The sequence below is a fragment of the Macrotis lagotis genome, chromosome 1, assembly GCF_037893015.1.
Source record: "Macrotis lagotis isolate mMagLag1 chromosome 1, bilby.v1.9.chrom.fasta, whole genome shotgun sequence".
NCBI lineage: Eukaryota > Metazoa > Chordata > Mammalia > Peramelemorphia > Peramelidae > Macrotis > Macrotis lagotis.
This window is the reverse complement of record NC_133658.1, coordinates 137,497,989-137,512,497: the sequence shown is the minus strand read 5'-3', so window position 1 is coordinate 137,512,497 and position 14,509 is coordinate 137,497,989.

Here is a 14,509-nt window from a genome sequence, read left to right as displayed (position 1 = left end):
GCAGTGGAACAACTGGTTCAGTGTTGGAGATGGTTGTTCCAGGCCTCCCAACCAGAAATTGCCAAGGACAAATTGCAAGGTTACCAGAAACAGTCTGTTATTCTAACTCACTCTGGACACATTAAGATAGGACAAAATTTAATTTAAGCATAACATGTATATGTTTATATGCATGTGTTTATATATATATATATGTATATATACATGTCTGTCTATCTATCTATCATCTATCTATCTACACTAGAGAGTTTAAATCATCCTAATCTTTAACAAGGTGCAGATAGTTAAGGCAAAGTAATGATAAGGCAGGTTCAAAAGTTGCTACATAGAAGTAGAAAATACATAGAGAAATAAGGATAATGAGGTAAGAAATGATTAGACAAGATTTATTTTATTATGTACTTGGATGGTTGTGTTAATACTCAGAAAGGGTGATTTGGTGAGAATACCCAATCACTGTAGTCTAATCATTGAGAAACTCAGAGACAGGAGCCAAGATGGTGGCATGAAGGCAGCATTTCCCAGGAATTCTGACCCCCCCCCAAATGATCCAAGGATGGCTCTAGCCAAAATTTAGAGGGGCAGAACCCACAGAAAGACTGAGTGATACATTTTCCCAGTCCAAAAACTTGGAATTTCTGTGCTAAAGGTGTGTTTCACGAGGACCGGGAGTCGGAAAAAAAGCTGCAGTGAAGCCCAGTGTAGCCCAGCCCAGCACAGCCCAAGATCACCAGCACAGCTTGAAGGGGCAGTGAGAGAACTCTGTTACACCTGGGTGAGTGTGGAGTGAGGATCTGCAGCAAGAACCGGGAGAAAGCAGCCTGTACCCCCAGAGATGGTAAGGGATGTCTGCAGAGATTTCTCTGCTGCCCTGGGGTGGGACTCTACTGTTTTCCTACACTCAGATATTACAGTTTGGGCTTCCATACTAAGATAGCTGGATCTCTCCCTATACCCCCCCCCCAGGGCAAAGGGAAGTACTGTGATCATTTACATATCAAAGCACAGACTAGAGAGCCTAAGACCTTGAAGGAATAAAGGTCCCAGTGGGGTGTCCTCACCAAAAAAAACCAAAACAAAACCCAAAACCTTGGAAGTGCTGTAAATTAGGGCTGAGGAAATGAGTAAACAACAGAAAAAGAAGAATCTTACCATAAGACTTACTTTAGTCCCATGGAAGATCAAAACACATACTCAGATGATAACTCAAAGCATCTGTATCCAAAACCTCCAAGAGAATTAGAAAATTGTCTCAGACTATGGATGAGCTCAAAAAAGATTTTGAAAAGCAATTAATGGATGCGGAGTAAAAATTGGGAGGAGAAATGAGAGCAATGCAGAAAAATCATGAAAACCAAATCAAAAGCTTGGTGAAAGACATACGAAACAGTACTGAAGAAAACAATATGTTAAAAACCAGTTTAGGCCTAATAGAAAAAGCAAAACAAAAAGCAAATGAAGAGAAGAATGCCTTAAAAGCAAAATTGGTCAGCTGGAAATGGAGATAAAAAAGCTCTCTGAATAAAATAACTCCTTCAAATGCAAAATGGAACTAAAGGAAGCTGATGACTTTGCAAGAAAGCAGGAAGAAATAAAACTGCCAAAAAAGCAAAATAAAAAAAAAAATAGAAGAAAATGTGAAATATCTCTTGGAAAAAACAATGGACCTCAAAAACAGATCCAGAAGAAATAATTTAAAAATTATTGGGCTATCTGAAAGCTATGACCAGGAGAAGAGCATAGACTTCATTTTTCAACATATAATACAACAAAATTTCCCTGAGATCCTAGAAGCTGAGGGTAAAATAGAAATTGAGGGAATTCACCAGTCACCCCCTGAAAGAGATCCCAAAAGAAAAACTTCCATTAATATTATAGCCAAATTCCAAAACTCCCAAATCAAAGAGAAAATTCTAAAAGCTGCCAGAAACAAGCAATTCAGCTACCAAGGCTCCTTAGTCAGGAATACACAGATCTGGCAGAATCTATATTAAGGGCTCATAGGGAATGGAATATGATATTCCGGAAGGCAAAATATCTTGGTTTATAACCAAGAATCAGCTACCCAGCCAAACTGAACATCCTCTTTCAGGGGAAAAGATAGACTTTCAATGAAACAGGGGACGTTCAAACTTTCCCATTGAGATGACCAGAGCTGAAAAGAAAGTTTGATCTCCAAATACAGGATTCTGGTGAACCATAGTGGGGGGTTGAAGAGAGGGACTAACTATGAGGAATTTAATGATGTTGAACTGTTTGTATTCCTACATGGGAAGAAGTATTGATAACTCATATGAACTTTCTCATTTATAAGAGCTGTTAGAAGGAGCATATATAGACAAGACATAGGAAGGAGCGGAATATAATGGTGTGATATGGTAAAGGGCTGGAGTCAATAGGTGATGGGAGAAACTACTGGGAGGAAGGAAAAGGAGATGAAGAAGCTGAGAGATTTCACATAAGAGTCAAGAAAATGCTTTTTCAATGGAGTGGAAGTGGGGAAAGGCAAGAGGGAATGAGTGAGACTTCAGTCTCATCGGAAATGATTCAGGGAGGAAATGATATGCACACTTAATAGGGTGAGGAAATCTATCTTGCCCTGGAGAAGAATGGGAGGAAAGGGATGGAATGAGGGGGAAGGGGGGAACAGGTGATAGAAGAGAGGGAAGATCAAGGGAGAGGGTACTCAGATTCAACACATTTTTGGACAGGACCAGGATGAAAGGAGAGAGAGAATAGAATAAATGAGAGTGGGGAGGAATAGAGTGGTGGTACAGCTAGTAATAGCAACTGAAGGAAAATTATTGAAGCAACTTCTCTGGTGGACCTATGATAAAGAAAGCAACTCACCCCCAGAGAGAGAGTCATTGAAATCTGAACACAGAGTGAAGTACAGTTTTTTTCTCTCTATTCTTGAGGTTTCTCATCTTTGTGGGGGGGAGGGGGTTTATGTTTATTCTTATCTTTACTCTTAAAACATTCAACTCTTATAATATTCAATTTAAATCAATGTATAACATGGAAACGATGTAGAGACTGTCAGACAGCCTTCTGTTGGGGGGAGGGAAGGGAGGAGGGGGAAAGATTATAGAATTCAGAGCCTTGCAAAAATGATGGGTATATATTACTATTGCATATAATTGGAAAACAAATAGAATGTTAAAAATTTTTTTTTAAATTTCAAAAAAAGCAGAAACTCAGAGACAATCTAGTTCATTTCATATCTGAATAGGAATGCCCCCTGCATACATGATAAGTTATTTTAATTTAATTTAAGCTCCCCAGTAAGGAGAACCCACTGCCTCCCAAGATAGTTCATTGCATAGTGGTGTAACTCTCACTGTCAGAAATTCAGTGGTGTTGGTTTTTCTTTCTTTTTTACTCTTAAGTGGATCCTAACTCTTACTGAACATAACTACCACTCTTGGCTAAACACGTCATATAAACTGTAATAACAACCTCATAATTTGTTTCTCAACTTCATGAATCCCTCCTATTCAAATCATCCTCTTCAAACTTACAAAAGTGAAATCCTAAAGGAATCATTGGGTATATCACCCCCAATATCATCTATTCCAATTGTTTCTTATTATCATTAGCATCAAATATAAACTTATTTATTTAGTATTAAAGTTTTTTCACAACTTAGTTCAATCTATTTTAGTCCTATTAGCTCCCATTTATACATTCTATAATTCTTACAAAATAACCTTGCTTTCTCCATATGTGATATTTCTGCTCTCATCTCCATTCATTTGCATAGACTATTGCTAATTATTAGAATGTACTTCCTCCACCTCACTTTTGTCTCTTAGAATTTCTTGTTCTCAGGGCAGAGGTAAGATGACTGAGTGAAAGCAGAGACTCACCTGACTTATCCCCCAAACCCTTTATGCATAACCTTAAATAATGACGCTAAACAAATTTTAAGTGTCAGTACCCATGAAAAGATAGAATCAACAATTTTCCAGACCAAGACAACCAGGAAGCATGTTAAGAAAGGCCTGTTGCACCAGGGGGGAAAGGAGTGCCATGACAATGCAGACTAGCCTCAGCAATCCAGGAACATGCAGTGGTATAACTGGTTCAGTGTTGGAGATGGTTGTGACCTGGCCTCTCAACCCAAAAAGTGACAAGGACAAATTGGAAGGTCAGCAGGAAAAGTCTGTCACACTAAACTGAGAATGAAGCACAATCCAGGTCAGGTCATTGAAGCATAGACCTGGCCCCAGTGTAGCAGAAGCAATTATTTGAAGCCTGTGAATCAGCTGTTGCAGCAGTTGCTTCTAGAGATAGTAAGGGTATAAGAAGGAGATTACAAGTGTCCCTCTGCTAGCACTGAGGCAGGACCATACTTGGATCTCTGTCATAGTCCTGGATCACAGTTTCAAAAAGAGGAGTAGTACAATGGAGCTTGCTGTTGCAGGGGAGAAAGAAGAGCCCACATTGGAAGAACAGAAAACTTTCAAGTTCCTAGAAATATCTCTGAAAAAGATACACCCCCCCCCAAGTTTTGAAACAGGTTTTCCTCTACCCTGGAAGCAGAGCCCTACCTTAACAAAAAGTTAAAATCAAGTCATAGACTTAGGAAATGAGCAAACAACAGAAGAAAAAAAATCTGACCATAGATGGTGATGAGTAAGATCTAACACAAACTTAGAAGATGATAAAAAGTCAAAGCTCCTCTATCCAAAGCCTGGAGGGCTTTTTCTTTTTTCTTGGAAGAAAAAATATGTATTCTCAGACCATGAAAGAGCTGAAAATCAAGTAAGAGTGATAGAGGAAATTTGGGAAGAGAAATGAGAATGATGCAAGAAAATCATGAAAAATGAGTGAGCAGCTTATTGAAGGAGACAAAAAAATTGAAGAAATGAATTAAAAATCAAACTGGGCCAAATGGAAAGTTATACCAAAAAGTCTATGAGGAGAAGAATGGCTTTAAAGGCAGAATTAGTCAAATGGTCAAGAAAACTTAAAGAATAAAATAATTCCTTAAAATATAAAATTGATCAAAGAGAAACTGATGATTTTGTGAGAAATCAATAAACTATAATACAAAACCAAAAGCATGAAAAACTAGAAGACAATGTGAAAAAATCTCATTGAAAAAACAATTGACTTAGAAAACAGATCCAGGAGGAATAATTAAAAATTATTGGACTACCTGAAAGCCATAAATAAACGAGTCTAAATTCCATCATTCTTTTTTCCAATTAAATATTATGAAAGTTTTTCAACATTCATCCACTTACATATTTATAAGTTGTATATTTTTCTGTCACACTCCTTTCCCACTCCCCTAACCTCAATGACAAACAGTCTAGTAAAAATTGTACATATATATTTGTGTTTAACAAGTTTGCATATCAATCATTTTGTGTAGGAGGAATTAGGACTAAGTGAAAAGAAAGAAAACCATGGAATAGGAAGGAAAAACATGAGAATTTTTTTTTAAAGTAAACATATTAACCATTCAGATTCTGCGGGATTTTTGTTGTATTATGTTGATGTTGTTTTGTGTACTAAACACCATCTTTCAAGAAATTATCAAAGAATACTGCCCTGATATTTTAGGATCAGAGGGTAAAATAAAAATTGAAAGAATCCACCAATCACCTCCTGAAAGAGATATCAAATTGATAACTTCTAGGAATACTATAGTCGAATGTCAGAGATCTCAAGTCAAGGAGAAAATATTGAGAATAACCAGAAAGAAGCAATTCAATTATTGTGGAACCATAGTCAGGATAATGCAAGAATTAGCAACTTCTACATTAAAGACTTATAAAACTTGGGATATGGTCTTTCAGGAGGCAAAAGTGCTTGGACTACAACCAAAAACCAACTACTCAGCAAAATTGAACACATTCTTTCAGGGAAAAAGTTGGATATTCAATAAAATAGGAACTTTCAAATTATCCTGATGAAAATACCAGAGCTGAAGAGAAAATCTGATCTTCAGCTATGAGACTCAAGTGAAGCATAAAAAGGTAATAGGAAAGGAGAAATCAAATGGAAGTTAATGATGTTGAACTATATATTTTGTCATGTGAAAATGATATTGAGAACTCATAGGAGCTTTATTATTTATTAGAGCAGATAGAAGAAACATATAGACAGGAGGGATTTGTATATGAAGGGAGGAAATATTAAAGAGATAGAGTTAAGGGGTGAAAGAATAATGTCTCAGGAAAAAGGGAAAGGACAAGGTAGATTGGGGTAAATTGTTTCTCATAAAAGAGACAAAAAAAGCTTTTGCAGTGCAATATAAGAGCAGGGAGGTGAGGAAGAGTGAGTAAGCCTTACTCTCATCAGAATTAGGTATAAAAATCTATTTTACCCAATAGAAAAATAAGAGGAGAAGGGGATAATAAAAAAGAGGGGGTTGATAGAAGAGAGGGCAGATTGTGGGTAGAGGTAAACAAAATACTTTTGAGAAAGGAAAGGGTGAAATGGGAGAGGGAAAAGGATAAATGTGGGAGGGGGAATAGGATGGAGGGAAATACAGTTAGCAATAGTAACAGTGGGGAAAAATATTGAAGCAACTTTGATAATGGTCTCATTTCCTCCAACATTTGTCATTTTCCCTTTCCGTCCAATTAGACAATCCTTATTTCTTCCAGTTTCTTGCATTTCCTATTGTTTTATCTCCTTCTTATACCCTCAATATTAATTCCTCCTTTACTTCTTCTCTTTGTTCTTCAATTTCTTTTTGTGTTCCTATCTCATCTCCTTCTTACAGTTCTGCTAATTCTTCGATTCAGTCACAGTTCATTTGCTGTTCTTACTTTCTTATTTCTTCCCCTTCCTACTTTCCAATATCATCTTTTTTTCTTCTTCCATCTTCTCTTCCTATTCTCCAATTTATCCCATTAGTCTTTCTCTGTTATTCTAAGCCATCTCCTTCTGGTGTCTCTGACATCTTTCCTCCCTCTCTTTTCCCAATAGATCCTATTTCTAATAAGATTATTCCACCTCCAGATAACATCCCAAATCCAGAGACTGTTGGGATATTTTCTTTTAAAGTGATAGGAGGACAGGAGTTTTAATCTAGGCTCAGATACTTGACAACTAACTGTGTGACCTTAGGAAAGTCACTTAACTGATTGCCTCACATCCAGGCCTTCTCCAGTCATCCTGATTCCTATCTGGCCACTAGAGCCAGTTGACTCTCGAGGAGAAAGTGAGACTGGTTACTAAGCACAGCACCTCCCTCACTCAAATTCAGTTCATGTGCTGCCATAGCATCACCTTCCTGATAGCATGGTCCTCTTTGAGAACAAAAGACAAACATTATCACTATGATATATGATCAAAAGATATGAACAGTTTTTGGATAAGGTTAACTATGCTATCTATAGCTGTATTTAAAAAAAAAATTCCCAACTCTCTATTGATTGGAGCAATGCAAATTAGAACAATTCAGAGGTACTACCTTATACCTATTGGATTGTCTAATTGGACAGAAAGGGGAAAATGACAAATGTTGGAGGAAATATAAGAAAAACAAGATATTAATGCACTACTGAAGGAGTTGTAAAATAATTCAGCCATTCTGTAGAGCAAATTGAAACTATGCCCAAAAGATTATAAAACCACATTTTATCTATCAGAATTGTTATATTCCAGAATAGATGAAAAACAGCAAGAAAAAGAATCTATAGGTAGAAGGAGACTTATTTATAGCAACTTTTTTCTGGTGGCAGGTAATTGGAAGTAGAGGGAATATCCATCAGTTAGGAAATAGATGAAAAGAATGTGGTATATGATTATGATGGAATGCTAGTCTACTATAAGAAATGATGAGCAGGACTCTCAGTAAAACTTGGAAAGACTTACATAAGCAGGTGCAATAGGAAATGTACTGTATATAAAAAAAGCAATATTATAGGATAATCATCTCTGAGCATGATGTAGCTTTTCCTGACAGTGCTGTGACCTAAGTCAACTCTGAAGGACTTTTAATTAAGAATGCTTTCAATCCCCAGAGAGAGAGCTTATCATGTCTGAATAGAGATTGAAGCATATTTTTATTTTACTTTATTTTTATTGAGGTTTCCTTTTGGAGGGACTCCATATTTTCTTTCACATTGTAACTATTATGAAAAGTTTAGCATGACTATCAAATTACTTGCTTTTTCCATGAGGGGTGGTGGGGTGGGAAGAAGGGAGAGCATTTTGATCTTAAAGTTTTGTTTTGTCTTGTTTTTCTAGTTTTTCAAGGCAATGGGGTTATTAAGTGACTTGCCCAAGGTCACAAAGCTAGATAATTATTAAGTGTCTGAGATGAAATTTGAATTCAGATTCTACTGATTCCAGTCTGTGCTCAATCCACTGAGACACCTAGTTGCCCTGGAGGTTAAAATTTTAAAAATGCTTGTTAAAACTTGTTTTCACCTAGAACTGGGGGGGGGGGGGAGAATTCCTTGCTTCTTTCAAAGTTCAATGTTAACACCACTTTCTATATGAGACATTTCCAGATGTTTAGCTTACTGCCCAGCACACAGCAGCTGCTTAATAAATGTGTATTGATTTACAGACTGACTCATAATCCAAGATGCTGCTGTCTTCTTAATCAAAATTATCTTCCATATATGAATTGACTTTGTTAATTTTGTACCTTTATAAAATTGCATTTTGTCTCCCTTCATTGAGTATAAGAACTTTGAAAAGAAGGACAGTTTGACTTTTGTCATTGTTTTCCCAGTGCCTAGAATAGTGACTGACTCATGGTTGGTATTTAATAAATCCTCATTGTATACTTCTTTGGCTTGTTTAAACCAGGTAGACATATTTTGATGATATTTTGAAAGGATATGTAGGTTAATGAATATAAAATAAACAAATGTCTGTATTGTATTTTAGAAAGCTAACTAGGATGGTTGAGAAGATCATTGACTTGGCCATATGAGCAACACTTGCAGGAATTTGGGGTGTTTGACACAGAAAAGACTGACTGGATGGAATTTGCAGAAGCTGTCTTCATTTATTTGAAGGGACAGCATGGTAAAACAATTATATTTGTTTCACTAGACTCTTAGTAAAAGAACTAGGAGCAGTGAATGGAAACTTTTATAGAGACAAATTTTCGTTCCATATTAGGAATTTTTCTCCTCTCAGTGGGAGCTATTCACATGTAGAATGGACTACCGCAGGGGATAGTGGATTCTCATCAATGGAAGTTTTCAAGAAGAGCCTGGATGATGACTAGTCCAGCATGTTGTAGAAGGAATTTCTAGGCAGTAATCACTTGAACTAAATATCCCCTCTGAGGGCCTTTCTATCTAAAAGATTCACTCACTGTGTGGCTGATATGTCATTTTCCTTCTCTATACCTCAGTTTGCCCATCCATAATCAGAAAATGCTTGATGATCTCAAAGAAACATTAGGAAATTTTAAATTTTCTGTGGCCTCTTGGTGGAGCTGATGTGTAAATATGCCATATTCTGTACTTCTCCAGAAATAACTTAGGTGTAAAGCTTAGAAAGGTTTGGGGGTGGGGTATGGGGGAGGGACATTTCATTGCTCTCAGTAGCAAAATAATATAACAAAATATTCTAGTTAAGCTTACCTGACCTTCCTATTGAATCACAGAATGAACCAACATAAATCAAGGCTGACAAGGTTGAGTTTTTCTCCTCAGAGCTTTGAAAATAATAATATATCATCCCATAACAATATAACATCCATCCTCCCCATATTCTCACTCATCTTCTTGGCAAAAGGTTCCCTTTTCAAAAAAACAAACCTTCTTTACACTAGTTGAATGTAATTCTCATGCCAGAAAAAGAATATCAGATTCATATTAAGAAGAAGATTGCTTTATACAAGTACTTTCCTAAAGGGGACTTAGGGATGAATTATGCCAAAGCTCCATGCACTCCCTTAATGAAAATTCCAGTTTGTAGCCAGATGTTTTATTGGGGAAGGGAACGGAGAGTAGCATACCATTGCTGTACTACTCAAAATGAAAACTCAAACTGAAAATGGAACGAGTCACATAGGCACATAACTGGTTATTGTTTTGTCATGTTTTCAATACAGGAACCTATTTTTCCTTTTGTTTTTTTTTCCCTTTTGTTAAAATGAAAGTCAGTTATTTCAATGAGATAACTTCCAAAATCTTACAAGAGACCTGAGATTTGCCAAGGAAAGCAAGATATCAGTGACAATTAACTCTGAGGAAAGGTCATAGATTTTGAACCTGACTGGAGATTAGGTGACATATATTTTTTCAAGTCACAGACAAAACTCTATCACCTTCCTATTTAGATAGTTTGTCCAAAATAGCATAGGAGGTAAATGGAAAACGTTGTGGTTCCAACTCCAAAGCTAGCAGGATTTCTCATTATATCATACCATTCATTGTAGAACAAGCTGATAGCAATACATGTATGCTATGTATAAATCTCTCTCTCTCTCTCTCTCTCTCTCTCTCTATATATATATATATATATATATATATACATATATACATACAATATACATATATATGCATGTATATGTATGCCCATGTATGTGTATTGCATATGTGTATATATGTATAAATGTGTGTATATACATATATATGTGTGTATATATATATATATATATATATATATATATATATTTATATGAGAGGTCCCTGTACAAAATTTTCCCTATTCTCATTGTTGCCTGAAATTTCAACATTAAAAAGTCATTTCTCAGCCTCTTGAAGACTTTGGGGGCATTTGTAGTACTTATTCAAATACTCAAATGGATATCAATTTATGTAAATTAAATTCCATTCATGTTATTCATTCTTTGTAAATCTTGTTCATAACATGCTATAAGACTGTCCAAACAATATTCTAGGAATCTTCCTGGATTTCTCTTTACTCCATGATGATACTGCTGGAGCTCACAAGTCTTCATTTATTTATGACCACCCCATCTTCTTTTCATTAGTTTTTTCACTTTATGTGACAGTCCCTACTCTGTTGTTTTTTTCCCTTAATTTTTTATTTGTTACATGTTGGAACTTAACACCCACCTTGAAGCTTTCCTTTTTCTTCTCAATGATGATCTCTCTTAATTCTTCTGAAATTGTGGTATTACATAATTATCCTCAATGAAATTCCATTAAGGACTATGTTTCTCATTAAGTAATTATAATAGTTTACATTTATTTATTCCTCTAAATTGATACACACACACACACACACACACACACACACACACACACACATATAAGTATTATCCCCACTGTACAGTTGAGGAAAGAGACTCAAACAGACTCAGGAGGATATTCTTTATCCTCAGTTACAGGATCATAATTATTTGAGTTAACATTGATACTTAAGTCTTCTGACTCTATATCCAATGTCTCTTTTACTATATTAATCTTTTCATATATTTAATGATTAAGCACTTATAAACTAGCAATTATATTCATACTTTTTATTTACAAAGAATTTTGTGGTTCTAATTCTTATCATTATTTTTTTCTTTATACCTTGTTGATTCCCTACTTTTTGTGATAGACAGGGCAAATAACATTAATTTCATTTTGCTTATTCAGAAACTGAGTCTCAGAAAGGTTGAAAAGTTAAATGATTTCTCTAAGGTCCCAGACCTATTAAAAAGATAATATATCCAGTTTGTCCTTTATTTTCAAGCCCATTATTCTTTCTGCTACATCATTAATCTTTCTTAATAATGTAAGCATTAGTGGCAAAAAAAATAAATCCTTTGATTATGAGACATAGGCAAGTTACCCAGGAAGACCTACAGGGACTAAACATACACACACAGACACACACAGACACACACACACACACACACACACACACACAAATAAATGGAATATACACATTCCATATATGCATATGGAATATAGAGATGTGAAAGTCAGCTGAGATCTGAAAATGATCTGGGCCTGTTAGCTTGGAGAAAAGAAGAGAATGGGAATGCAATCACTATCTTCAAATACTTGAAAGACTGTCATATGGAAGAGGGCTCCATTTATGCAATTTATTTTGCTTATCTCCAATATGCAGATAGAGGAGAAATAAGAGAAACTGAAATAAGACAAATTTTGGTTTAATTGAAGGATTTTACCAATTAGACCTGTTCACAAATGGAATAGACTACAATGACATATTGTGATCTGCCTATCACTTAAAGTCTTAAAAGAACTGATTACTTGTTAGAAATGTTATATAAAATATCCCTGCACAAAAAACCTTTGGGACCCCTCACACCTCTGAGAAGATGATTCAATGATTTCTTTTTTTAATAGTATTTAATTTTTAATTTCTAATTATGTGAAAAGATAGTTTCTGACATTTATGCTTGTAAAATTTTCTCCCTTCCCACCTTCTTTCCCTGTTCCCCAAGAAAGCAAGCAATCTGATAAAGATTACACATGTATCATCATATTAAACTTATTTCCATATTAGTCATGTTATGAAAGAAGCAATTCCTTAATTTCATCTAATGCATGGTCTTGCCATAGACTGGTCCTGGCCAGGGAAAATCCCTTGACCTTGAAGTTTCAGGCTTTTATTCATGATCATCATGACTTAAAAAGTCAACCTTCCAGGGCGGCTAGGTGGCATAGTGGATAAAGCACCAGCCTTGGAGTCAGGAGTACCTGGGTTCAAATCTGGTCTCAGACACTTAATAATTACCTAGCTGTGTGGCCTTGGGCAAGCCACTTAACCCCATTTGCCTTGCAAAAACCTAAAACAAAAGTCAACCTTCCAATTCTACTTAAAGAAGGCTAAATAGACAGACACAGGGGCAAAATCCTTATGGATGTAGACTCTGTTGATCAGTTATTGAAGATTTCAGAAAGCATCAGGAGAAAACTGGATTTGGTCCATGATATACTTTCACAAATTTAAACCTACAGTTCTATGATTCTAATATAGATGTGAATGTGGTGTTCTGGCAGAATCTATATCTATACTAATATATATATTCTCCATTAAGTTTCACAATAATCCTGCAAGGTCCATGCTCCATGTCTTGTTTTCATTTTAAGATGAAGAAACTGAGGCTCAGAGAATGTAATTAGGTTGCCCAGTGTCACATAACTAACAAATAAATACCAGAGGAAGAACTTGAAGCAGGTCTTCTTTACTTTCAGGTCATCACTCTGTTTTATATTCTGAATCCAATCCTGTACCTGGAATAAGAGTCTGCTGATTGATTATGTGACCCTTTAAATAAGAGGAACTACATTCTTTATAATTGTTCTTGTTCTTAAACCTCAGGAGCTTAATTTCAGAGGCTTTGAGGCTATTAGTCTAGCTATCCCTTTACCAATTGACACTGGTCAGTATATACTAAGCAACAATAATTGCTAACATTTATATAGCACTTTCTATATCACTGTGTTAAGTGCTCTACAAATAATTTATCATTCAATCCTCACTAAAACCATAGAAGCTAAGTTTTATCATTATTTCCATTTTATAGGTGAAGAAACTGTGGCAAACAGAGGTTAAATGACTTTCCCAGTAAAATGGCAGGTGTCTGAGTTTCTCTGGTCATCTCTCCTCTGACCTGTGTTCTATTCACTGAGTCTCCTAGCTACTCTATATATGAATATTAGAAAATTAAAAAGTAGATGCAACAGGAGTTTCTGGATCTAAATCCTTGAGTAGTTCTGAATGAGGCCCTTGGACACTCACCAGCTAAGTCCAAATTTAAAGAATTAGGAAAGAGGCATGCCAAGAGACTTGAGCATTGTCTCCCTTATTTGGACATCCTTCTCTTTTCTGCCTCTTTGAATTCAGGGTTTCTTTGACACTAACCTCAAGCTCCATCTGAAAATTTAAATGAATGTATCATCTCTTGCCAAACTGCCAAATATTTAGTCTTTCCCATTAGAATGAAATTCCCTTAAGGGCAAAGACAATTTTCTTTTGACTTTGAATCCTAGAATTTAGGAGGATGCTTGGTATATTGTAGGTGCTTGTGGAATTACTATTGTTGATTGATTGATTCACCGAAAAATACTTTCCATATTAAGAAGGCATGACAATTTCCCTGAAACATAGCAACCTAGATGAGGGACTGTCACAGCAAAAGTACACCATCTAATTTAGACCCTTTCTATTACAGATGAAGTAATGGTCAAAGAAACAAAACAATTACAATATGAGTCTACATCCCCAAAGTTGTCAAATCCAATGTTTTGTTTTGTTTTCTCCTATAACATGCTGTGTAGGGTAATGATATCTCTCTGAGCCTCAATTCCATCTTCTGGAAAATGGGATAAAATTATTACATTTGTTATCTTGACGTGAGGTTAGCATGATGTGCTTTTCTAACATTATAGAATATAGGCAATTATTGTTTTGTTATTAAAATAATTTACTATTCATTAACTTACATTGACTATTCATTAACTAACCATTAACTAATTGACCATTCATTGACTAAAATAGTTGACTATTCATTTCTATCCATAAGCTAACTGTATGCCTCAAATCCAGAGCTCAATGGAGAGGAGCAAAAGCAGTGGAATTTTTGGAG